At 38.1% G+C, this 27,873-nt stretch overlaps 1 protein-coding gene across 10 annotated transcripts in view; it reads left to right on the top strand.

Moving 5' to 3' along the window:
* LOC104061156 (poly(rC)-binding protein 3) overlaps positions 1-27,873 on the top strand; it is a 508,057-nt gene that overhangs the window by 169,783 nt on the left and 310,401 nt on the right. For 9 of the 10 annotated variants that reach the window (XM_054057135.1, XM_054057137.1, XM_054057134.1 and 6 more), the window contains exon 3: positions 27,343-27,399. The exons of the other annotated variant lie outside the window; for it this stretch is intronic. The gene's annotated coding sequence lies outside the window, so the exon portion shown is untranslated. The remainder of the gene's footprint in view (positions 1-27,342; positions 27,400-27,873) is intronic. 10 annotated transcript variants of the gene reach the window in all.

Here is a 27,873-nt window from a genome sequence, read left to right as displayed (position 1 = left end):
GCGCACTAGCGGCATCACCTGTTGTGCTCTCATCTGCTTCATCTGAGCAGATGTTGAATTACTGTTCTAGGACTTCTGTAGATTATCATCTTTCTTTTTCCTCTCCTTCCCCAATGTGGTACTTTGCCCTTGTCTTTTGCCCCAGTGCTGTAAGGATTAAGCTGAGTGACATTACTCCAGATCTAATAATTTAGAAATTATTAGAAAATTAGAAATTTAACTTGCACTGTTCATATCTTCTGTTACATATGCTGGAAATATCATAGCTTTGACTTTTTTTTTTTTTAAAGACCCTCAAATTTGTCTAGGAGCTGTAAAACATATGCTTATTACAGACTGCTTAACCTAAAGCTTATTCTCTGTTCATCAGTAGCAAACACACTAAGCTAGTGTGGACTATGTGTGCAGAGAAAAATCAAATGGATGAAGACATAATCAGAGCTATTCTTCTGCTCAGAGTGAATATTAACAACAGTACTTCATGATAAACTATAATTGAGGACATTAACTTACTGGGAAAAATAATCTTCCTTCACAAATTGGCCCATGTTGCTGTTGCATCAAGTGCTGACAGAAGCAATATTAGCTAGTTTTCAGTGAGTGTCTGCATGCATATGTGTCTATAAAAGAGTATTTTATGATTAAAAAAAATTGTTAAAGCATTCCAGATTCCAGTTTGATTTCCTCTCTTACTTTCTCTTCTTAGAGAGTTAAACAGGTTTCATCTCTATTTCTATTTACAGTTTTGCAGCTACAAAGACAGCCTATGTACATATTTATCTGTAGCCATACATATTTAGTTAAATGAGCTTTGCAAATCATGATGATATCAGAAGCTTTTACATGAAGGTATGCCTAATCTTTTGTCCAAATTTATATTTAGATTATTCTGTCTTTTATTCTTGTATGTCTGAATCAGAGTAATTCTGTTAGTATCAGTGGCAATGCATCTCAGTTTCACAGCTGAAAGAGAGAGAAGCAGCATATGACTTTTAATCTGTTTTATTGTTCTATTGCACTTGTAATAGGGCAAAGAACTTCAATCTAGGCTCTGTAAACAAAAATGGAAAAGTGGATTTTGAAAAAATGAAACAACCAACCAGACAAAAAACCACACCTACGTCTTGTGTTATCAGGAATAGAAGCAAGGCAATACAAGAAAGCATTGGTCCTACTTAGGATTGTACAGAAGAAAAATTTTCTCTGCTGCTTTAGGATTGGGGTTTTTTTTTATTTTTCAGTGGAAAGTTCTCTGTGTAGGGAAATGAAATTGTTTGATATAGGAGCAATAAAAGCAGGACCTGGCCTCTATCAATTTGCATACTATCAGATAGAAAACAAACATAAGAGCAAATGCAGTAGACAAATACAAAGATGGAAATCAGTGAGATCCTTGCTTCATAAAACAAATCACAGTAATCTGCAATTTTATTTTGGATGTGGTGAATCATCTCGAATACTGTGTTCAGTTCTGGGCCCCTCACCACAAGAAGGATGTTGAGGCTCTGGAGCGTGTCCAGAGAAGAGCAACAAAGCTGGTGAGGGGGCTGGAGAACAAGTCTTATGAGGAGCGGCTGAGAGAGCTGGGGTTGTTTAGCCTTGAGAAGAGGAGGCTGAGGGGAGACCTTATTACTCTCTACAACTACCTGAAAGGAGGTTGTGGAGAGGAGGGAGCTGGCCTCTTCTCCCAAGTGACAGGGGACAGGACTAGAGGGAATGGCCTGAAGCTCCGTCAGGGGAGGTTCAGGTTGGATATCAGAAAAAAATTCTTCACAGTAAGAGTCATTGGGTACTGGAACAGGCTGCCCAGGGAGGTGGTCGAGTCGCCTTCCCTGGAGGTGTTTAAGGAACGGGTGGATGAAGTACTTAAGGACATGGTTTAGGGAGTGTTAGGAACGGTTGGACTCGATGATCCAATGGGTCCTTTCCAACCTTGTGATTCTGTGATTCTGTGATCTCTTCAGAAGTTTCTCAACAACGGCAACTGTTGTATGCTGTCTTTGAAACCCACATGCTACCACTGAAGCAGGGTTTGAATCAGCATGGAATTTGGCTTATCAGACTATGTCTGGGAAGCCAGCAGTTTTTGTCATGCCAGATTGCATCTGGATTAAAAACCGAAGAAAACTGTAGTGACACATTGTGAAAAGAAAAAGACAAGCTTTATTAGCTTTAGTGAAATCTCATATTCAGATAAATGTTTCATACTTTGCTTATTATAGTTATTTAAGCAGTAATTATACTTCTTAAATGTGTGCTTTAAAGTTAATGTTGTCAAAGACATTTCAAGTATTGGATGTGCACGTAAGTCACTTTTCATTTTGAGGCATCTTCTGATCCCTATAAGAATTTATCATGGGGTTTGATGTGGTTTTATGAAAATCGGAATAGAAGAACAGAATATTTTGTACAGAAGCCACAAACACAAAACAGTGTTATTTGTCCTTAGGAGGACATTGGTGCAGTGTCCTAATCTGGTATGGTTTTAACCAAGCAGAGGTTTATTTATCTGACTCCTAAGACAAAGTTCTTTAGGTGTGCATTAGAAGTCTGGACAGAAATTTAATAAGTAACAGTTCATATCTTTATTTACAGGAGGTTAAGACAGCTGAAGCTTATTCCCTTTCCTGAAAGGAATCTGACCAGCTTTCCTGTACCTCATTAGACAAGGGATAGAAAGCACTTGAGTGGCTGCAAATTAAATACTAACCTAGGAGAAACTGGATGACTGTAAACATCCCTTCCTGAACATTTGTCAAAAGCATAGTGGTGAAATTAGCCATTTTTTGCTAATCATACCCTAGTCAGTTTGACTGGGATGGAGGAAGAAAGGGGCAGGAATGGGCCTATGAGAGTTACTTCTGAGAACAACATCTGGCAAAAAAACCAATTAGGGTTATTTGGACAGATTGTGCAGAACAGAATATTTCTAGCTTTTATTATTAGTGGAAGGAGTAGCTGCCTGTACTAGGTGTGGGTTTGTATAAGGATGTCAGAATTGTGCACAAAACACATGGCCACACAAGGCCATGTTTTAGTTGTCTGTCGTAAAGTTGAAAATGCAATGTATAATCCTAGCCTAATAAGTAGGTGGGTTAATCATTACTGAAGTATTTATGACCAAAATAAAAAAAAAGAGTGCCGCAGCAGTCCATGTTTTGTGCTAAAACACAACAAAAGGCCTGTGAAATCTGGCTTTACCACCATCGATATTATGTGTATTGGAGGGCTGAAGGCAGAGGTCTTTTGACTGTGTGGGAGTTGCAAAGGAGAAAAGACAGATGAGGCAAAATGAAAATTTTGAGTCTTTTGTAGTCGTAAAATCATAGAATGGTTCAGGCTGGAAGGAGCCTTAAAGATGGAGCTAGTTCTAATCCCCCTACCATGGGCAGGGACACCTTCCACTGGATCAGGTTACTCAAAGCCTCATATAACCTGGCCTCGAACGCACCCAGAGATGGGGCATCCACGACTTCTCTGGCCAACCTGTGCCTCACCACCCTCATAAGTCTCAGAGGTTTGCGATTTTATGAAAAAAAAAAAAAAGAAAAAGCAGAGTGAGATGGCAGAGTCCCGCTACTGGAATTAAGTTAACTTCTCGCTGGCTGTGACTGGCACTGATGTTGAAGAACGCCTATGTAAGACAATCCTAGGATTAATTTGCTAATGAAATTATGGTAATTAATTTCTGTGAATATTTCTGAGAAGAGCACATTAAATCATTGGCTTATGGTAAGGTTTTTGGAAAGGACTGGTCGATGGAAGTTGAACAACAGCTTGTATAGTGTAGAACGATCTGGGACACCAGCATCTCTGAGCTTCCTCAGCACTGATTCCAGAGCACTGCCACGCACTGCCCATGTGCATGTAGGTACCTCCCCAAGTTAAATGATTTACTGTGCTCCTCTCCTGTAGTTCTGAAGCTCTCCTGAGGTTTTTTGTAAATGACAGTAGGCTCTTACTCAATTCTTCAGCAAAATGGTGACTACTGGGATGCATGAGGATCTGGGCTTGTCTCCCAATAACACAGCACTTTGGTCTAATGAGAGTCAATGGAAGCACAGGTGACATGAGCACAGTTACAAGGCTTAGAGATTTTGTTGTTCTTGGCATTTTTCAAATGAGCTTAACATGCCCTGTCTCTTTTTTTCTTTGAAGTTGGGGTAGATTTTCCTGCCACTATCCCAGTAATCAGGTGGTACTGCAGTCACAGACTGTGCAGGGTCACCTTGGGTTAAATGTTTTCTTCCATTTCAGGTTTTGTGCAGACCAGGATTGAATTCAACAGTGTTTGTTTAGAATTCTGTGCTCAGCACTTTATATAAGACAAGGAAAACCCCTGCATTTAAATTTTTCAGTTTTTAGGACTGATGAAAATTGTCAGTCACATTCTAGCGTATTTAACTCTCCCTAAAGGATGCTTACAGCTGCAAAACTTCACATTTACTTGCATTTACAGATCATTGGGTTTATTTTGGCACAGAGTGACTCTCCATCCTTCCTCTTGCCTTCTGATATATTTCTGTGTTGCCCTGCAGACTGTGGGCAGAAGTCAGTTTTTGGGTATTAAAATAATAAATTCCATTCTCTTCAAATTGATCAGTCTGACAATGAAACAAATAGCATGGAGGCGTACCATTCATATTCTCTAACGTTGAGAAGAATAGCTGCCATGTCTTGCCTAAAGCAGAAGAAATACCACAACAGCAGTTTGTTCAGTTGGTGCTAACTGTGAAGTCAGTAAGTGTCATTATTAGTATTATTTCTGATATTTTCTTTCTGTCCAGACATAAGGAGACAAGACGGCATTAATTATAAAGTCTCAACTGGGCCTAAGCTGATGGGGGGGAATCTTGCTGTGTGTGTGCAAGAGACCTGTGAAAAGGTCACCTGCCTGTCCCATTTCATGGTGTAAAAACGCTTCCACTGCCCAATAACAGCCAAAGCCTCCCTGGGTTTGATTAAAAGAAATAAACAAATAAGTAAAAAGGTGATAGGGTCCTTCCAGGACCCATCTTTTCAGAAGCCACCTTGGACTGATGGGTCTGGGTATGCTTGGAGTAGGAGAGGGGTGTGAGGGCAGCTGCTTGCAGCATTGGCAAAGGTTGGGATGGGGATGCAAGGGACATCTGGCATGGAGGCCTTTTTATTGGCATACTTCCAGACTGCTCTGATGTTTGCAAGAATGCTTTAGTCAGGGCACACTTCTCCCTCCAAGGGAAAGCCCCGTTGGGCATGGCGAGCAAACAGCAGGATAGAGGTTTGTGCTCTTGTGTTTACCCTGGGTTTGCTGCTACTTCAGCAAAAAAAGAGCCAATCCTAGAGAATGGTCTAGTAGACCAAAAGTCACGTTCATTTGTGACATGTTTATCCTTTTGCAGGTGAATACAACCAACCATAAGAAAAAAAATGTCTTCCTGCCATGTCCTAGTCCTGAAGTTACATGGACAAATGCCAGTAGGTTATCTCTGTATGGTAACAGCCTATAATTAAAAAGTGCTTGAAAAAAACAGTGGTGGTTGCAGTATTGCTATTGAGAAGTGTTTTATTTAGCCAATGGTTAGAAATTCTTTAAGCAAAACCATCTAAGTGAAACTGCCATATTCCGTGCCCCTCAAAGGATCTGTACCTTCATACAGCTTCAGGCTGAAGTGCTTCTACTGAGCTGGGGGTTATTTTGTCCTCCCATAATGATATGAAGCTTTGTGAGAACCTTATTACAGACTTTAGAAGACAAAAAAAAAAAATAAAAAAGAGGAGGTAGAAATACTAGGCTCTGATGGGACCTGCATGCATTTCCAGAAGGACACTACAGAGAATACATTTTATTTCTTCATGTCTAGTAGAAGCTTTCCCTAGTGCTACTGAGCGAGGGAATTAAATTCCAGGCTATGCATTTTTTTCTACATCCTGCAGGTCTCTGTGCTTTTTTCTTTTTTCCTTCTTGTAAATCTGGATCATTTTGTTTTGAAAAATCATTTTCTGCCTGACTCAGCAGTTATCTGTCTGATAAATCTGAGGGACAAGGGGAGGGGCTGCTTTTTATCTGGCAAAACTTTAATGAGGTATGAGTTTCTCTCAGCTCTTAGTGGGAATAAAACTTTCTTGTAAAAGCCTCTGAGAAATTTGTCCAACTGAGAGTTGTCGGATTTATGCAGAGACTTTTACTTATTTGCTGGCTCAAAAAAAAATTCAGTCCTAGCAGCCAGGTGTGCTGCGTAGATGTGCAATGCACCCTACAGTACTGTGGAACCGATAATAATTATCTACATCTAATGCCAAGTGTCTCATCCATGATACAAAACAATCATAATTTTTTTAATGCTTTCAAAAACTCACATGTAAGGGAGCTCTGCAAAAATCAAAGCATCCACGTTAAAAATAAGTTGTCAAGCACTTTGTTTCAATCTCTTTTTCTTGCTTTATGGTAAATAGTTGGGGGAAATTGTCCTGTTTTATATATATATCTTCTTACAATATTTCTGAATTAAAAAGGATTATAAGTGCATAACTTGGAAATGAAATTATGGTTTCCTCATAAAGGTTCACTCCTAAAATATTTTTTGATTATTTTGAAGTTTATCGGGTGAAAATGACAGTAATATAGGATAGAATCCTTAAAACTAAATGTAGCATGGTGGATTGGCAGGAATAGTTGACTAACGAAAGTCAATAATAGTATGCCAATTAATCTTTTATTAGAGCTACAGGTGGCCAGCTGTCAGATGGGTTTACACTGAATTACTTAAACATATCTGAAGATCTTTGCTTTTGTTGTCGGTACACTCATTTGAGGTGGCAGGATCGTGCTGTCATTTTCATCACTGAAATCTGTACTTACATTTAAGTTTGGAGAATGCTTCGGAAATGTAAAAGGAATAAAACCATGCAGTTTGCCAAGAACCTGAAACAGTCATTCCCAGATGTATGCCCTCACTTTTCATAATCTGCCTGTCATTTGCAACTAGAGAGGTGTCAATATGAAAAGCAGTTCTTTTTAAAAGGGCTTGGAAAAAAGAACAAATTTCCATCTCTTGTCCAGCTGATATATGCAAGCGTCAAATAATTTTGAAGATACTTGCATTGTTTAAAATCAATTTATGACTTTTCATGTTCTCTGGAGGTGGCTGCCCAAACCAAATAAGTGGGTAAGCTGTTAAGGAAGCCACCCTATCAACTATGCATAGTTAAATCACACTAGCATCCCCATTCCCCATTGTGATACCTTCATATCTATGCCTTGAAACTTACATCTATTCTCTTATTTTAATGGCCTTTCTTTTGTACACAGACTTGTGCAATCACATTTCCTACCCATTATGCAGTGTAGCAATGCTAACAGTGACTCTCAACAGTCGAAGGATGATATGTGTTCTCTGGATCTGCAATTCAAAATACCATGTTTTAGGAATCTCATTTCCTGTCTCCTTACAAAGGTTATACCTGCTTACTTCTCTGCTTGAGGTATCCTTGTAGGACCCACACTGACATTTGCATCAACTTGTCTAGAGAGGCAGGATTTAGAAGAACCAGCTCTGTGAGTAAGCAATGCACCATTATAAGTTAAAGCCTAAGAGAGAAGCTGAAAAGTGCTGCAATGTGTCCCATGAGACCTGCAGATACAGAGATGTCTTGAGGAATGTGTGTGTATGTTTGCAAGCTGTTTCGGTGTTAGATGTGGTGTGTCAGGATAATGGGCTGTGTGACTAAAATTGTCTTAATACTTGCTGATTTGGGATCCATGCAACGGTCCACTGAAGTCACCTCAGTAAGGGGTAGTACCTTATAATTCATTAGCCCTGACTGGCCCGGCTGGATATAGGATGCAAATTTCCTCCCATCCCTGGATTTACCAGCTTCATCATCACCACAAGGCAGAAGCTGGGTTAGTTTTGTTTTTTTTTTTAAGACGATCCAAAGCCAAATCTTCAGCTTCACTGACACATAGTCAAAAAGCAGACCTGAAACAGAGTGAACAAACCACTTATGTATGTCCCTGATTGTCTTGCAGTCAGTTTTTTGGGGGAATGGTTTGGAATGGTTGGTCTGCCTGAGGACTGAGAAACTATACATACCTTCTGTGGGTATTTGTCTGCTCAGCACAGACTTGCTTTACTACTCAGCTGCAGGGAAAAAAGGTATTAATGAAAAGATGCATGTGCAAAGATATTCCAGCTGTCTCCATCTCCAGGAGTATTAGCATGGAGCAGTATCATCTAGGGCAGACGGGGGCTGTAGTCTGGTGACAGCAGTGTTGTTCCATGTAAGACAGCTGGGGTTTGCTGGCAGGGCTCTGCAGCTCATGTCGACTTCTGCAGTAGTACTGTAGTTACAACACCTGACCTAGCTTAGGTATGTCCACAGAGGGCTTCAGTCACACTTTCGGGGTGTGGTTAAGCTGTTTGTGAAGGTGTGTCTATCTCTGCATGTGTGTGCGAGCAATTTGCTGCAGATGAGTACAGATGGACTAATAATGAAAGTTACCAGAATCTCAGGATATAGACAAACTTTTCTGAATTGGTCTCGGAGGTATGTTCACCACCTCCGTTCAGGGCTTTATTAATGACAATTAGAGATATTGATGGCTCCTTGATTGTCCATTGTTGCATATTGAAGAAGGATGTTGAGACTCTGGAGCGTGTCCAGAGAAGAGCAACAAAGCTGGTGAGGGGGCTGGAGAACAAGTCTTACAAGGAGCGGCTGAGAGAGCTGGGGTTGTTTAGCCTGGAGAAGAGGAGGCTGAGGGGAGACCTTATTACTCTCTACAACTACCTGAAAGGAGGTTGTGGAGAGGAGGGAGCTGGCCTCTTCTCCCAAGTGACAGAGGACAGGACAAGAGGGAATAGCCTGAAGCTCCGTCAGGGGAGGTTCAGGTTGGATATCAGAAAAAAATTCTTCACAGTAAGAGTCATTGGGTACTGGAACAGGCTGCCCAGGGAGGTGGTCGAGTCGCCTTCCCTGGAGGTGTTTAAGGAACGGGTGGATGAAGTGCTTAGGGACATGGTTTAGGGAGTGTTAGGAATGGTTGGACTTGATGATCCAATGGGTCCTTTCCAACCTTGTGATTCTGTGTGATTCTGAGTGATATTTTCAGGACTGAAGCATTAAGTTGTACTGAACGTTGTCATTCACAAGAATGTTCATCTCCTGCAACTCACTTAGGCTGTGAAGATTCACACTTCATACTCTAGTTGTTGCTGCTTAGCTGAGTTCAAAATGATACAGTAATACCACGTCATTAACTACTAATACGAAAATTCAGGAAGTATGCAGTTAAAAACCTTAATTCTTAACTTTCCTGTTTTCTTACCTCAGAAAAATGGTTTCATAATTCATTTAATTTCACAATACATTTAGTAACAATGTAACCCCACTATTACACAGGGAGTGGGTTTTGTTTGTTCACTCACTCAAAACCCCCAGTTTTCTATTTGTAGGTGATTTTTTTTTGAATGAGAGTAAATTACAAATATATTTTCTGTTTACATTTTCTTTGGTTAAGACTATAGAAAACCTGTGACAAAAGATATGGCTTTTGTGGGATATATACTTAGTGCCATGTATGCATTGAAAGAGTTGGAACATTTTGGCTTCTAATATACAGATGCAGTAATGAAACTTTAAACAACAAAATAATTGTCTCCCTATTTTTGTCTGCCTGAAATATTTGTTGTTCCACACTGAAAGCAAACATCTCTTCCCTTCAGAAAAATTGATCTGTTTCTAGTTTTGCGTATCCTTGGTTATTTTGGAATTTCATGAAAGAATGTATTATCAGCTTGAGGAAATTAACTAGGGCTAGTTAAGACTATGTTTTAGTGTAATTTTTTTCAGACAGTTATGTTTTCAATGAATTCCCCCTTCCCTCCCACTCCCCAAGTAGCATGTTACATCAGGATGTTTTAGGGGAAAAAAAAAAAGAATCAGGTGGCCAATGCTATATTCCTTTTTTTCCTTTTTTTCCCTCGAAGACAAATTAAAATGCTTGTTTCACAGTGCTACTGCCCTGTCTTTGGTGAATTTCTGTTGGATTCTCCACATTGTGAATGATCTAACCTTCCCCAGACTAAACTGCAGCAAAGGACCATGTGTTGCTCTTGTGTTCCTTTGTCTGTGATAGAGTTAATTTTCTTCATAGGAGCTAGTATGGGACTGTATTTGGGATTTGTACTCAAAACAGTGTAGATAATGCCAGGGATCTTTTAGTTATTGCTGAGCAGTGTTCAGTAAAATCCTTTTCTGCCCCTCATACCACCTGACCAATGAGTAGGCTGGGGGTGCATAAGCAGTTGAGGAGGGGTCATGGGCAGAACCGCTAACCCAAACTGATCAAAGGGATATTCCATTCCATATGGTGTAATCCTCCCAACAATAAAAGCTGGGGAATAAGAAGTCAGGCAGGTACATTAGCAGTGATGGAGTTTACCTTCCAAAGGAACCACTACATTTGATGTAGCCCCACTTTCCTGGAGATGGCGGAACACCTGCCTGCTGGTGGGAAGTGGTGAAGAATTCCTTGGTTTGCTTTGTTGTGAAATAGTCTTTATCTCAAGCTTCGAGTTTCCTCAGATTTACTCTTCTGATTCTCTCCCCCATCCCATCGGGAAGGAGTAAGAAAGCAGCTGTGTGGTGCTCTGTTGCTGGATGGAGTTAAGCCACAACAGCTCCCTTCCTGCTTTTACATAGTAAGAAAGTGTCTGAGAAAGACACGTGTGAGTGCAAAAACAGGTGAATCATAACATGAAGTGCGGCAGGACGGTTTCTCTGGACATGTTCTACTTTGATTGGAGTTAAAGAAAAAAAGAAATAAATCGCCCAGTCAAGCCTAGTGTTAGTGATGAATGTGACTGTAGTGCAGTGGCAAGCCCTTCCACCAGAATGCATGATTTTTTACTATATTGCAACATTTAATTTTAACTTTCAGTTCTATTACATGAAATAATCAATGGGACAACTTGACTCAGTATTGATGTGTGTAAATGGTTTAAAAGTTTTGGGGGTGAAGTCATTAGGAATAGTATCCTATATTTTATTTGCCGTGTCTTGAAGAATTTCTTAAGTAGGCATAGCAAGGCTTTTTTTGATTTAATAGGAATCGCTGGGAAAGATAAACTAGTCAGAACTTAAGCTTCTCAGAATAGTGATCTGAATTTACATTATATCAGGGAAACCTTTGTGTGTCTCTTTTTTTTTTTGAAGTATAAAATACTTAAAATAAGCCAGTGATCTGGAAAACATGGGAAAATATTTTCACTCCTCCCTGCCCCCCTCTCCACCCAAGACTAGAGAAGTTACAAAGGATGACATTTATTGACTTAAAATACAACTATTCACATTCTCAGTGGTTATTTCTAAATGCATAACCAGAATGCCCACAACAGACAGATTTACCTGGTTTGGATTTTACTCTGTGTTTTTCACAGTGTTCTGATGACTTCTGTTCCAATTAACATCTTCAATTTTCTTTGTTTAATGAATAATCTATTACTCTAGGGTTCTATTTAGCAAGACACAGGACATAAGCTCTAGCTTGTTGAGTGACCCTTGCAAACTCAGACCTTTCCCAACAGTATTCATCCATGTTATGGGGTTTACCTTCAGCTATGCATGTCTTTGAGGTTCTAATGTAAACCTGCCAGAAACAGTTGACTAGGAAAAGAACTGTATTTCTTCGACATCTCCCACATACTTGTTTTATTTATAGTTAGATCTTCATGTTTGTGCTGAGAGAGGATGCCATGAGGTTTATGGAATGTGATTTGACAACAACAAAAAAATATAACTCAGTAACATGAACAATACTATTGTGAGGTTAAATAAAATCTTGAAATCCCCAGGCGTGTACTGTCAGAAAGCAGTTCAAAGGCTTGATGTTTCAAACCTAGGTGTTATCTTAGTGCCCTCATTGCTCTGCAGCTGTGGTGGGTTATAACCTTACTAGTAAATAATGTGGGATTTATTCACCTACAAAAGTGAAGTGCAAACAGTTTTTGGAAACTGCTAATTAAAACTAAACACCTTTAACTTTGGAAAGTCTTCCCAATCTCCATCAAGAAGCTGTTCAAAATTGTATCAAATTGGCTGGTATTTTTTTTTTTTTTCACTGAGACTGTTGTAACTGAGGTTTTGACGTACAAATTTGAAAAGGAACAAGGATTAAAATTCATGTAACTTTCACAAATACTTCTGTGATACCTGAAAATTATTTGTGAAACTTTCTATTCATGGTGCAACCATGTACTGAGAGACAATTTATAGAATTTTAGTCCTTAGGCTTGAAAATCTTCTTAATTATCTTGTGTTTGTGATACCAACCAGCGCAAATAGATGCGAATGGATAGATAGGACAGAGGAAAGGACAGGACTCACTTTAAGTTAATAATGTTTTTATTCCAATATAAGGACTAACAGTAATCGTTGATAGTAATGACCTCATAAATCAGATTAGGAAATTAGTGAATAAGGGCCCTCTTGATGTGAAGAATTAAGTTTTGTACACAAAAGTGAAAAACATCCTTGCATTGTATCTAAAGTCCTCGTTTGCTTCAAAGAGATATCACATCTCTAACAGAGAATCTTTTAAAACCTTTGCATTGATTTTTGTTGCTGAAGTTTAAAATAGAAAGCTCTTTATTATGTATTATTAACTTTTTACAGGGAATTATCTTCGTCATTTGATGTTGCAGACTTTCTTTCAAGGAAAATATGTACTGAAATATCCTCATGGACATTTTCTTTCCCTCTTGCCTTTTCAGAAGAACAATGCAGGTTTTGGAGACAAAGCAAAGGATAAGTAAGAATGCTTTAAGTTATCTTTGTGTTTTCCTTACGCAGAGATGCTTTGGAGGCAAAAAGGGACCCTAGAGTAAACTGTCCAGTTTCTGGACACCACTGTAAATTGTAGTAGTCTCTCTGGATCTGTCCCTTATGGCTTTGAGTAAGCTGCAGTCTTCACGGTGCTGAGGCCTTCTCCATATACCAGTGCTTGTAGCAGCATCTGGTGAGGGCAGCTTGTAAGTCAGTCTTCCCAAGTTCCTGGGAAAGGGAAAATTTTCACCTTTAACATAAGGCTTTGGGACTACCTTCACATCACTTGGGCTTGCTTAATCATTGCCTGGTGTCTCTGCCTCAAATTCAGTCATTTGGAAAACTCATTCATTAACAGAACTGTATTTTCAGATGTCTTTACCTCCTCACAGTAAACACAAAATATCTTTGCTTATGGCAGAATTTGCTGCCCTATGTTTCTCAGCTTTTGTTTTGTTCTCGGCCCATCTCAAATTAAATAAAGATCAAAACCACGGTGTTTGATGATGGGATGTGGGCGTAGTAGTTTGCTTTGCGAGTAAAGAGAAGAAACATACCTCTTATTCTTAACAGTTTCAGTATTTATCAAAAAAAAAGGTTTAAATTGCACCGTCACTCTTGTTTAAAAATAAAAATTAAAAAAAACAACCTAGCATCTCTTTAATAATTAAAGATCTACTCTTATTTTTGATTACTGCTTAAATGACTGTTAGGGCAGCATACAGGTTACAGAACCCTTCTTAGTCCAAGATACATGTTTTTATATTAATAGTAACAGATTTTCTTAATCTTTGTTTTGCACTTACTAGAAAGTATTTGTTTTGGAAAGGACAGCAAGAAATTTCTGACTTTGTATGGGTCTTGATTCCAAATTTTGTATCTTGCTGAAGGTCTTAGTAATTTCCTTCTTGAAGGAGGAGGTGTGGGAGTGACAAGATATTCCACCAGGAAACATCCTGATATAGAAACATTTATGAGAGCTATAAAACCTTGTTTGTTTTAGAATTGTTATGTTAATCTAAATGTGATCAATTTATATGTTCCAAAATAGAATTAATTAGGCTGTTATATGAAGTATAGCAAAATAGTGTGTTTTTAGGGGATCCATAATCCCCTCTAAGCCAACCCATTAAAAAAAAAAAACTCTAAACACACTTGTAATTGAATTTCTAAGCATACCATAACAGTGCTATGTTATCCTGGACAACAATTTCCTGTGCAGTAGTTCCCCTCGAGACACAAAAAAACTATTCTTTTTTATAATAAACTAACACAGTCTATGACCTCATCAGACCATTGCACTTTCTATCTTATTTCACTGAAAATTCATAGGGAAAACATCTATGATTATATGTCAGATACAGAAGAAGAAACTTCTTTTCCCCTTGTTCCTGCTTTCGTCCTGAAATCGCGGGACTTGGATCTGAAACAGCATTGTGGGTGGAATTGCAGTTTGGGAATGAAAATATACTCTCTAGTTTCAGTTCAAGTGACTTTTGGGATGTTCTCCCACAGTTAAGTCTTGAGAATAAGTCCCTGTTCTTGCTAATGTGTCAATAACGTGGGATCATGCCTTCCTCAAGGTGACAATGTTTTAGTGCGGGGTAGGAGGAGGTGCTGTTCCCTTGCACTGTTAGCCATAGATTGTAACAGGGAGCCAGCTTTGTGCTAAGCCAGGTCCCATCTGACAGATCATGTTCAAATACCTGTGGATGTGGAGAGACTGCTTTCAGGGCCAGCTCTGGAGTGGAAGCGGTATAATCCCTGTCTTGCAGTGTGAGGCCTGAGGAAATAAATCTGCCTGGGACCCAAGCTCGCTCCGTACACATCCGTGGCAGGTGTGTCAGTGCTACAGTTGTTTTCAGAAGCCTGTATAGGAATAATGGGGTGGCTTTATATGAAGATAACAGTGGTCCCGAGCAGCCAGTGTTCATCTCCGCTGCCTGATTGGACCCTGCCTTATTACTCAAGAGCTACTTCAGTACATAGGCACCGTGCTTCCTAACTTTGCTGTTTCTAGGTATTTTTATTTCATCTGTAGATGGAGTTGTGCTGCAGATACAAGGTTCATCTCCGTTTCTTTGCAAAACAAGGCTAGAATTCTTAGTAGTTTTTATCTCAGATGCAACTTAGTTGGAAAAAAAAAATAAAATACATATATAGGTCCTATTTCATACAGGGAATCCTGATAAAAAATCCAACCAGAACCTGTTAGACTTCAGGCAGGGAAACACTGATGTGAGGAAGCATAACTAAAAACTGAATCAGGACTATTAGCATGAAAAGAAAGCATCAGATGAACGGTTTTACTAGACAGGTGAAGAATAAGTATGAGAATTTAAGAACTTCTGGAAAGTAGCAGGCACTTCAAGCAAATGCCTTTTTTTTTTTTTTTTTTTTTTTTGAGAGAGAGAGAGAGAGCACAGAAGTATATTGATAAGTCCAGGAGGGAAACTGCCTGTTTTAACTGTGACAAAAATCTTTGAAAGGCAACACAAGAATAATATCAGCATTTTCAGAAAGGAGAACAACACTCTAGAGTCCTAAAAATATTTCAGAGACGCTTCCCAGTGGGGATGTATGAGGAGTTTAAAGAGAAAATGTGAATTCACAGAAGGGAACTAGGTTATCCTTTCTTCTTTCTGTAAGGTAGGGAGTTACCTATGGGAAGCTGTGACAAATTGCTTTAGGAGACAAATAATTAATGTGAGGAGAGACACCAACTTCCAGTGATGGGGCTCGGTTCACGTAAGAAGCAAACACTTCCTCTGAACAGCTGAAGACCCATTTAGGGACAATCTTCAGATATACAGCTGTTGGCATTTGGGGCTTTTGTATAGATGCCAGATGACCCAAGATCTGGTTGCGTAGGTGAAGCTCGAAATTAGTCTTAAAATGTCTTAGGAACAATCATTGCCTTGTGAAATAATTATCCTTGTTCAGGGCATGAGCAGAGAGCTCAGTAAGGATGGCCAAATCCCGGCACTTTTTAGTGCTCCAGACGTAAGAGAGATGATTTTTTTTTTTCTAATAGGTAACGTAAATGAAATATGGCATTGTGGAAAACAGAGATCATAGAATCACAGAATTGTTTAGGTTGGAAAAAACCTTTATGGTCATCAAGTAATGATGAACCATAAAAGATCCTGGAATACTGATGTTGACAAGCTTGGCGGCTTCTTGCAGATGTATCCAATGTGGAAAGTCAACTGATCCAGATATCACTGCCACACACAGCAGTTCAGGCATTGAAATGAGCCATGTGAAACAGAAAAGCTATTACTCTGTTCACTTTCGTGTTCTATTATGTTTGAACCCATCCTTACATTACATGAACAGTGAAAATGTGTGTAACCAATGACTGAAATGTGTATTTTTGTGTCTTACAAAGTCACAAATGACTGCCTGATACCCTACAGCCTGAAAAATTACAGTAATAATGTTTTCACTGGTTAATAAAACCACTTTTTAAGGGAAAGAAAGGATTATAGGGAGAAAGCAGGGAGGAAATGCTATTTTAAGCTGGTGCAAACATAATTTTTACATGTCTCTGTATTTTATAAAAAGTATTTTACATAAACTCCTGATGCAATATAGCAGTGTTTGATCAAGGGATGTATATTGGTTATTTGCAGTAATTTATTGTCTGCCAGCTGTCAGCAAGGATATGAACCTCAGTACAGAAAAAAATTGAATATTGGGGGAGTGACTCATCCTGCCTTTACTTTTTCTTTATTCATTTCCATTACTTTCGCATGTTCTTTTAATATAGACCTAATTTTTTTTTTTAATTTATTTTTTCATATGCTGTTATGGCTCAAGTACGTAGTGGCTCTTGACAGAATCAAATTAAGGCATACTGTATTTGATGGCGTTGTAAATAGAACACTACTTTCACCAATGTTTCGATTAATGAATATCCATTAAATAATAGGGAAGAAATAAGGACACATTTTTTCCCTCAGTTGTGGTGGGTTGTCTGAGGATGTTAAAAATGTTTGAAACACATTTGTGGAAAAATAAATAAATAAAGCCAACCTGTTGTGCAAAGTTTTGGTGCAGCACTGTTCGAGGAAAGGAAAAGTGAAAACATTCACATGCATTGACATGCTTTTTCTTAACTAGAGATAGATTTTGTGATAAAGCTCTTATAGCATGAATATTTTATCCTCCTATAATTCTTAAGTTTGTGAAGGAAGCTATTCCTAATGGATGTAAAAATTGGTAACAGTTGGGCACTTTTTCAAATTTTGTTTGAGCTGGAAGTCAAAGTAACTATCAGCTGTTTCTCAGCAACACTGTTGCTGGGTGCGCAACCACATATAACTGTGTAAAATCTTTCAGTTGTGCATTTTTCTCCCATATTCTAGGAGACAATAGTAAATTATACCAAGATTTTATTGCTCAGACCTCATTTAAGTTTTTTCAAATTCAGATCTTGAAGTGTATACAAGTTGGCGTCCTGAATGTGTACATTTTCTTGGATTTTTGATAATGAAAAATGATTTATTTTTTTTTCTTCTCGGGGTAAATGGAAGCACTAACCAGAAAATTGCTGCATCTGGTAGCAGTGCCTGTAGAAGTAGCAGTTAATCCATGTATGTGTAGTAAACTAAAATCAGTTTGACCTATCTGGTATGTCTAGCATCTACAGAGTGATGTAATTCTATCTCTCTGCAGAAATTCTGATATCTAATGCATATTCTTTCTCTACTACTTTCATATCTACTGTCAGTTTGTACCTCTGAACATGAAAAGTGGCCTTTATCAATGGTTATGGCAAGAAGACTAATTCTTTCCTCTTAAATTTGACATACTACTGTGTATTTCTTCCATTTGAATGGAAACAAATACACTGTTGTTTAATCATTCTCGCTTACAAACACTTTTTTTTAAAAAAAAAATGTTTTTAATAACTTTTGTTGATGATACCACTTCTGCAGAGGAGAGTAAAAAGAAGAAAAAAATTATCTTCTGAAGCTGTTCCTCTATAGCAGATATAATTTCTTGTATTACATGGATGTTCTGAAAGTGCAAAGCAACACAAACACTTTAATTTCTAAAGAATAAGTCCAAGTATAACAGTCAGGAAAACAACTCTGAAAGCACATGGATAAAACCCAAAACACCACAACAGTTCTGACTTTAAATGAGTGTGAAAAAGAACCAAGTACAGACAGATATGGTGAAGAGCCTTTCAAAGGTAATATGTTAAAACTGTGAAAGAAAACTGACACAAAATTTGAGATGTAAGCTGCACTGATTTTTCTTTTAATATTTATATTTTCCTTGGCTAGTAACAGATTTTTACCTGGTCTGTTCTGCCCCTCTGCAAGTTTTAAATTTGACCCTGCCCTATCTTTGCACTGCCAACCAACAAGTTCTTCCTTTCTGTGTTTCTTGTACCTAATTTTCTGCTTGAAAACAAGCCAGGTGAGAACAGTTCAGATGTCGGTTTGTTTTAAATACTGAAACATGGGTTGTCATCACTTCATATGTTGAGCATTTGTTCATGAACAGTGGGTTCTTACAAAGTGACTCCCAGGTAATATACACCAACTACCTGAACTCTGAATGGTCATTTCTCTTTACTGCTGATCTCACAATGCTCACTACTCCTTTCTCCTGTAGTGAAATGGAAAGAGGAATAGAACAGTTGAAACCTTGGCATTTATTTGAAAAAGCCAAGACATTTAGCTATTATTTTTGCTGAGGAAATCTTAGAATTTGGAAAAGCAAATCTCAGGGACTTGGAAACAATAAGGCAAATGAAAGGGCTCTGAATTTTAGAAATATCTGGCTTAAAATCTTTAGCAATTTGAGGTACATGTACTCCCACAGATTAGCAGAAAGCATCTCTTCCATCAGCAGTATTGTTCATATTGCAGCAATGAGCACCAGTGTTCAAGGCCAGGTGCGCAGATGCTCTCCTTGGAAGAGGCTGAGCACCTGGGGAGGATGACGTGAGAAACTCTGCCAGTTATTTTAGCTAGGAAAGTACAGCAATTGGAAATTGGGTCAGTACCTCTGAGTAGCTTTGGGAGTTGTGGGAGGTCTCTGCGCTGGGAATGAAAATGGTGCTGTGGCTTGTGCTTTTCCCTGAGGGCCCACAGTCAGCCCTGGACTTCTCTGAAGTGACTATGGTTGTGCGATGCTCTGGTTGGGCTACGCTCTGGTTGGGCTGCCTCTTCCCTCCATCTTTTCCCACTTGCCCTTGAATGTTTCGTTTAATTGGCTTTCTGCTTGGATTTTGTTTAACAAGTTTGCCTGGTGGTAGGAAATGGTTTGCTAAATCTAAACCCAAGTTTGTCTGTTATTGCTCACTGTGACAAACAATTTTTCCAAACTGTGTGAGAGAGAGGGTGATGTTTTTCACTACCCCATACTTTTCTACTCAACACAATACAAATACATGTATTAAAGTCATAGTTTGAAGAATTTTTATAAAATATGGCATATAAAAGTAGGTTGTTTGATAAATAATTGGGAAACATTCTGCAAGATCAAAGAAAGCAATACAGCTATTATTTTCAAACAACTTCATAGTTATAAATACATGTTAATTTTTAATTTAGTCTTCAGTTCCAAAACAGCATCTAAACCAAAGAGAAGCTTGGGTGTCTTGTTTCTCTACAGCCGTTGCCTCTAGCTAAGAGACTGTTTAGAAACTCATGCACAATAGTGAAGTTGAATTGACCTGAAAAGGTGTTTGCAGTAATTTTATTTGTAACATTGAAAAAAATTAATCTTATTTTTAAATCAACTTCTCCCAATTTGGCAAATTGTCTAAGTTGTTAAAATAACAATAGAAGTAGGTTTCAGAAGACAGCGATTAGAGTCATCAAACATAGGGAGAAGCAGTCCGCTACACACATGCCACCAAGTGTGTGAGTTTTAAAGGTGTGTGAATGCTGATGAGGGAAGAGGACAGGCTGGGGCGGTTTGCAGGATGTGAAGCCTAAAGCCACTTCTTATGGGCTCAACCACTAGCCACCTAATTACATCAAAAACCTTAAAAGTGTCATTGTTTTGGATCATCAAAATTCAGTGCATTAATCTGTAATAAGGCTAAGCTGTGGGCTTTAGACAACAGCATGGCCCAACTCAGAGTCAATGCTTTACAGGCAGCCAAGAGCAAAAAGAATGTAGCAGCAGGGTGCAGCAGGCGGTTACGTGCTGCCTTCTGTTGATGGGGAGGCCGATGGGACCCCTTCTAACAGTGGATTGCAGAACTTAACTGATTAAAACTGGCTGTTTTGGGTGGGAGAATCATGGACTAAAGATAAAAGAAAATCTTGTGTGGGGACTGTGCTTGAAGGGAAAGGAGGAGGGAGGCAGGGGGCTTCAAGTCACTTTTAAAAACAAGAATCGTATTACTTTGAAAGGTGTGCCCAACAGGTCATGTCAAGAAAATGCAATACTGTCCCTAATAAGTCAAAAAGGAGTTTTATAGATAACTTTGGGGCTTACATTTCCATGGCAGGAATTATTACAAGTATATACTGAGTGGCAGTGTATTAAATTGCTGGTTAAAAGTTGAGTTAGTTTTCAAATGATGGAATAGAGAGAAGAAATGTTCTTTGGAGGTGGAGGAAGAAGAAAGATTTTTGTAGGTGTTTAACAGCATAATGGTGTGTTGGCTAATAAGATTCTTGTTAATTTTACTGCAATTACAGCAAATGCTGTGATGTCCATACAAGAGCAAGAACAATGCAAGGAACATTACCTACTAATGTTAGCTGCTTTGCACTCATTTCATGGGAATTTTGGGTAGACAATGTATCCAGAAAGCAACTGCCAACATGGCACACACAAAGAAACAGAATTCACAAGCACCATGTACAATTTTGAACTAATTCTTCTTTCTTATTTTTTTCTCTCCCTCACTTCCTTGTGTAGACAGTACTTACCTTTCCCCTTTCATCTTTGCAAGCTGACCACTTCCATTACTTTCCTATTTCTGCTGAGGCTTGTAAGCTGATTTGATGCATTCAGCAGTCAAAAGTGCAGTTCCATGTGCATTTGTGTAGGCTGAGTAAGCAAAATGAAAGAGGCTGACTGTGAAAGCGAAAAGGTGATTTACACTGGTGTCATAGTTCTGTGAGGTAATAAAACACAGGGATTGTTGGACACACATTATATTGTGCAATTATATAATTATAAACAATATAATTGGAGGCAGTTGAGCTTGAATGCAGCAGGCTGTTATTTAGCAATCATCTCTTTCAAGGCTCATTAAACACAGATTTATACACAAAATAAAAGCTTTGCTCTGTAAAGGCTAAATATGTAGTGGCATTTATTCACCAAAACATAATACATAGATCTAAAGCTGTCAACATGTATAGTGGATTTAGTCAGTGGTGGTGAATGAAGTTGTTCAGTGGATGTGACAATACCAAGTCCTTTTCCTTTACTTAGGGCGTTATTTCCATTACTTCCTTTGTATGTCCATTTTGGAAGGCAAAAAGAGCCTGCATATACAGCTGTGATCCTGGACACTGAACTCTGACAAGCAGGGATACTACAAATGTTCAAAATATTTTGAAGGGTGAAGTTCTCTTAAAAATTGTCAATATGTTGGACTTACATTAATCCTTAAAAACTTTATAATTCTGAAATTATGAATGATCCTGTGGAGGAGAAATATTTTGTTGCTGTTATCTGAAGTCATTTAAGTTTTTTTGTGGGTTATTTCTAAATATTTAATTTTCTTATTTAAAGTAAGTTGATTTTATTTTTAAAAAAATGGGAAAAGCATCTTATGAGTTCAGAGGGAAAGGAACACAGAAGTAAGAACTTCTTAAGGTGCAGATATCTGCAACACAGTGGTGCAGTCTGGCCTAGATTTTTAATAGTTGACAGAAGTTTGGAACACAAACATATAGCAACAAAGCTGGTGAAGGGGCTGGAGAACAAGTCTTACAAGGAGTGGCTGAGGGAGCTGGGGTTGTTTAGCCTGGAGAAGAGGAGGCTGAGGGGAGACCTTATTGCTCTCTACAATTACCTGAAAGGAGGTTGTAGAGAGGAGGGAGCTGGCCTCTTCTCCCCGGTGACAGGGGACAGGACAAGGGAGAATGGCCTCAAGCTGTGCCAGGGGAGGTTCAGGCTGGATATCAGGAAAAAAATTTTCACAGAAAGGGTCATGGTGCACTGGCAGAGGCTGCCCAGGGAGGGGGTTGAGTCACCATCCCTGGAGGTATTTAAAAGACAGGTAGACGAGGTGCTCAGGGGCATGGTTTAGTGGCAGATAGGAATGGTTGGACTCCATGATCCAAGAGGTCTTTTCCAACCTGATGATTCTATGATCATTTAAATGTATATGTATAAACTGAAATTTAGGTGCTTAAATAAGTTTTATTACTCAGAAATAAATAATATTTCTGAGTATCTAGAACTTCTACTGGCTTCTAAACAAAGCTGTGAAACATCAATATAAATAACAAACATTCTTAAATGAGAGTTTGTAGGCCTTATGTAAGACTTTGAGTACAGCTCAGCACTACAAAGTGTCTGACTCATATGTGCTACAGCCACTTCTGTATTTGTTTTCAATCCATGTGTGAATTAAGTATTCCATTTTAACGCTCTTCCTGACATGTCATTAACTTCAGTCTTATATTGTAATTCTTTTCAGTAAGTTTAGTTCTCCTTCTTTCTTTATGTGATTTGTAGGAGCCTGAAAGATGCGGGGCTTGTATGAGTTTCAGCATGCCTTCGATCAAATGAATGGTCTGGCATGGCACAGTTGATGCATGGCTATTTCCAGCATACAGTACCTGAACTTAGCAGTTCGCAGCTGTCACCTTATTAGGAAGTTACTACATTTTATATTGTTAGCTTTCACTTTGCTAAGTCAGAAATCCATGCACAGTAATTATGGTTTACTTGAGTTTGCCATACTGGAAAATGTTAATATCGCATGAGTTCTTATAGTCAAATGTTTTGAATGCATGTAAAGTATTGTGGTGTTGAAGCCTTTAGTGACTATATATTGTTTTCAGGCTTTGGTAACTATGATGCAGAACTGTTTTTCAGAGCTGCCTTGTTTGTTTATTTATCTAAATGTGTTAACTCATAATGTTTCTCAGAGTCACGTAAGTGAATTAACAAGGTCCAGCCTCTTGTAACACCATTCTAAAACACTGCAGTCTTTTCCAAGTTTAGAGATAAAGCATTCCCAAATCCGTACTGTGAAATTCAAATGCTGCTTGGTAAGGCCATTTTTATTTCCTGTTTATTAAACAAACAAGAAAAAAAAGTAAGCATTTTCTTAGTAATATAGGGATGGATGCTCTTGCAGTCTTCACTGACTCTGTTTTAAATTGTACTTATGATATTAACACAATGGTTTGGTAGAGGGTTTTTTTTTCCTTTCTTTCTGCAGTTTATGCAAATGTAAATTTCCACACAGTGTACAAAGCAATGGAGACCACATGCTTATTAAGTTAAAGAATTTCAGGTTTAAATCTTCAGTGGTGATCTACTGTTATCTGATCAGTTGTGGGAATGCCTCAAGAAATTAGTTCCTTTATGAACACACATTTATATTTTGAAACTGGCAACTCACTGATGTGTTCTACAGATAGAAACTACATAAATCACCTAATTAGTTAACCTCTTAGGTTTGGATAATTAGTTTGGTTTGTGGTTTGAGTTTTTTGTCTTTTTCAGAATATCATGGGTAATGAACCTTAACTGGAAACAGCCTTGGGAAAGCTTGTATTGCTTTTGTTCAGTTTGTATATTCCGAGTGCATAGGCAGAGAACTTTGGGCCCCAACCTTTTAACATTTCAGATATATTAAACTCCATTTCAAAAGAAAATACCAAGCCATGTTCATTTACATTGTCTTTTTTATTTGTATTTAAAGTCTTCTCTTTTCAAATAAATTGTCAATAGTCTTCTGGTGTGCTGGATAAAAGTAGTAACCCTTATGTAGTGCTTTTGCTGGCTAGGAAACAGAACAAAGTGAAGTTTTGTCTTGTTTGATGACTGCAGTAGAGTGTGCTGGCTTATATGACATGCAAAAAATTAAAGTTAGACCCCAAATCAAGAATTCATCTTTTCATATGTGTTTTGGTTTTGCTTTGTGTTACTGTCTTCTGATGTACCTCTGTTACGATACCCTAATTGCTTTATTTCAAGCTTATACCACCCAGTGGGCTGACATAAAAGAGAAGTACTATCATGGGATTTCTCTTAAAATTCGTGTTTGCAACATATACCCAAGGTGCCTGGTCTCATGGAAGACATTGATGGAGGATCTCCACCGTAGAGATCTCACAGTATCTTTGGCTTATATGACTTTTGATGTCTGTTTGTCCATTCTGTGAGGTGGTTCAGTTTGTCATCCAGGCCATCTAGTTTTGCTCCGCTTGAGCCCATCATGACTGGTTCATTGGGAAGCTTTGCACAGGGGCAGAGCGGTGGCTCAACAAGTCTGCGTCTTTAGAGGCACTGTGGTATCTGAACTGTTACTGTTTCCCATACTTGAAACAGGAAATTTATGTCTTGTCTCAGACATTGTGGAGCAATAACATAAAGTTGAGGGTCTTAAAATTGTTATGTGAGGGAATATAAAACCACACATGTACTGTAAACATAAAACAACTTAAAGAGGAAAATGTAATAACAGTGCATACAGAATAGTCCATATTACTCATATTACTGCGCAAATCACTCTTTATGGAAACTTTAACGCTTTCAAGAAATTGGATGCTAGTTTGGGTGACTTGCACATTTTTCTAATTGTATTCAAATCGGCTTTTATATGGTACATTTCCTACTCTTAAAGACTAGTCCAAAGATGATAAAATGTTCCCTATTGTAAACAGCTGTACTGCAGACAAACAGCACTGAGCACATCTAAGATGATTCATGCAAGGACCTTTTCCCTCATTAGTATCGCATAACCACATGCTGTGCACTGAGAAGTGATGATCTTTTGAAAGAAAGAAGCAAAAGAGGATTTAAGTCATGAACTCTACCTTGATCTAAAAGGGAAATGCTTTTTCAGTTCTGTATATGAGGAAACACAAGTTTTGAAATTAAAAGAAGAAAAGTGTTGTGTATCAAAATTAGCATGTGAATGTTCATTTTTTATCTAGATGAACATATGTGTCTATGATTGAATAGGTTGCTAATATATTTCCATTATACTGAAGCTGATTGATAAACATTCCTCTAATAAAAGATGGAGATAAGAGATTATAGAAATGGAAACATAGATTAAAATATAGATATATAAATTAAAAACATAGCGAGTAATATTCATAAAGACATTATGGATCCTAAAGCATAAAAAAGATTTTTCCTTCAATCTCTAGCAAACAGTTTATAAAGATGTAGTAGATGTGCCGGTGATTATCCTGCCACTTGCCTTTTAAAATGTTTTTACATCCTCACAGGAAGAGGCTGTAAAAGCCCTTTTCAGATATGGCTGTTACTAGGGCAGAGCCTGCTCAGACTCCTGGACTGAAGTCCACAGGACTTGTGCACCTTACAGGAAAAGCAGAGAGACTCTTCTGAGAACAGCATGGGAGTAAAGGAGCTGTTTCCATTTCCTATTCCTAATAATTAGAAAGAAAGAGTTTTGCCTCCAAAGACCTAATGCAAATATTACTTTGAAGTTATTCAAGCTAGAGAATTAAGGAAATATAAATCAAAGTGAAGTATGCTTCACATATAGGGGAAAAATCAGTTTTGGATTGTTTGAAAGCAGTGGATGCGTTTATGCTGAGCTGCAGAGCTTTGTCCAGTTGGCTTCAAGTTCATCTGTTTTAATAATTGAAATGTTCCCTAGGAGAACTATCGTAATAGCAAACAAGTGTTGCAAATCAGCAGAAAGGGCTGGCTGTGTAACTCTCCTCTCCTCTGACATGCAAATATATGACAAGGCAATTTGCTTGCAGGCAGCATCAGACACCTGATGATTTTTAATTGATCAATTAGAAATTTCACCTCCCCGAATCATTTATTCATTTCTGCATCTCTTTCCTCTTTATAACATGCAAGCACACTGTGACAGCATTATTCCTGAGGAAATTTCCTGATCCATTGTAAAACCAGACGGCCCTTTTTTTATGTGCCCTCCAGGCACATAACACATTGTTAGTTTTTACTTTCTTGTTTGCACTTGGCTATGTGTCAACAGAGCTCACCACAAAACAAACAGACAAAACCATGAAAATAATCCTCTCTCTCAACTCTCCCAAGTAATGGCTATTTTTTTTTTTAATTCTAAAAAAAATTGACACCTCTAATCCCTGACCAAGGCAAGAAAAGGGGGCCTGTAGGATATCTTTTGCCATTTAGGCATGGTGATAGCTCCCATCAAAGTAATGGAAGTTCTGCTGCTTACTTGAGTGGAAATGGGATTGAGCCTTTGCTTGCTAACCTCATTCTGATGCAGTGGAGTTCCCTGCACCCGTACAACTAAAGGAAAAATAGAAAGGCCAGCGTTAATATAGATGGAATTAAAAAAACAATGTCAAGTGTCATGTCATAGTTTAAGTGTTCCTGCTTGCATATATTTTCATAGCTTACTCAAAAACCAGTTCTCTTGCGCTGCTTAAGTGGCATCAGTGAAAGAGTTTAAGTCAGTAATGGTAGCTTCATGTTTTCTGCTTCATTTTGGAGACGATTAATATAGCAGACAGCTATTCTGTATGCCAAAAGATGTAAATTGCATCACAATTTAAATTTGTAAATATACCATCTCGAGCTCATAGTCATATAATAAAGACCCATGTTATATTGGTGTCATGCTTGTACAGAGTTGAAACTTGACCTGTTTTCTTTTCAAGAACAATCCTAGCATTAAGAGTATGTTTTATGTACATTACCAAAAATTGGACACTTCTAATTCCTGCTTACTTTCTAGTAAACACACAGGCTATTAAAGAGTTTGCCTTGCTTTATAATTCTAGAAGTTTAAGCAAAACTCTTCTAAATATCAGTTAGGTTGTTTGAAGATAACACTAAATACTTGACAGCTATGATTTTCAGAGAGCTGATTTTACAAAAATGCAATTAATATCATTGTACTGTTGGCAGAAAACAGTCACCTCATCTCCCTGATGCTCATTATTTCTTTCCATTGCCCATCTTTTCCATTGTTTTTGTTTGATTTTATTCTAAGAGAGAAATAATCTGTAGAAATGAGAAAACAATAAAAGTGAAAGTAAGGGAACATGAAGGGCACATTCTCTTTTCTGGCCTCTGCAGATTTGTTCAAAAAGCACTGTAATAATTTGTGTGTACAAATCTTTTACAGTTGGGAGATACTTCTTAGAATCAATTTCTGAACCTCAATGAACATTCCATAGAAAGATTAAAATGGGATAGACTGCTGACCGGGAAATCTAAATTATCTGTAAGATTTTGAATCTTAATGGAAAGCAAAGAAGTTGTGGGGTCCTAAGCTCTCTGTGGTGACAAAATCCTTTTTATCACAAAAATCTGTGACTTGTCCTTTTCTAAAGAGGGCAAGACTTCATCATGGGTGAAAATCTATTGCTTCGTATTTAACAGGTCAAGTTTTCTTCAGACTGAAGCGGAATTGTGGCTCGTGGACATTTGATATAACAAGTAAGTTGATTTTGACATGTCTTATTACATTACTGCCACATGATAAATATTGATATTGATTATGGTAGTGTAAGTGCAAAATATAGACCTGTTATCTTACTTATTTTGCATTTACACTAGTGGAAATGAAAATTTACCTCTCCTTCACTCCCAAATTACACTTCAAAAACAAGATTCAAATTACTATTAATGACTTTTTTATTCAGAAAGAATATACAGCAATGAACAAAAATGTAGCTTCAATATACCTTATTTCAAGAAATAAGTTGGTAATATATTTTAGTGTGACAAAGGATGTTTGGGCTTACAGGGACTCAGCTCAGAAAATCTGATATAACTGATGCGTGGTCCACATGTTCATAGAGTAATAAATAACTGTTCGGGTATAGTAATAGACAATGATGCTAAATAACTTAGTAGCGCTGTTTCTCTTTTCAGCAATTTAATTGGTTGGGTACTGCCATAAGGAAGGCA

Source organism: Cuculus canorus, chromosome 2 (assembly GCF_017976375.1).
Source record: "Cuculus canorus isolate bCucCan1 chromosome 2, bCucCan1.pri, whole genome shotgun sequence".
NCBI classification, from domain to species: Eukaryota; Metazoa; Chordata; class Aves; order Cuculiformes; family Cuculidae; genus Cuculus; species Cuculus canorus.
This window is presented reverse-complemented; position numbering and strand designations above follow the sequence as displayed.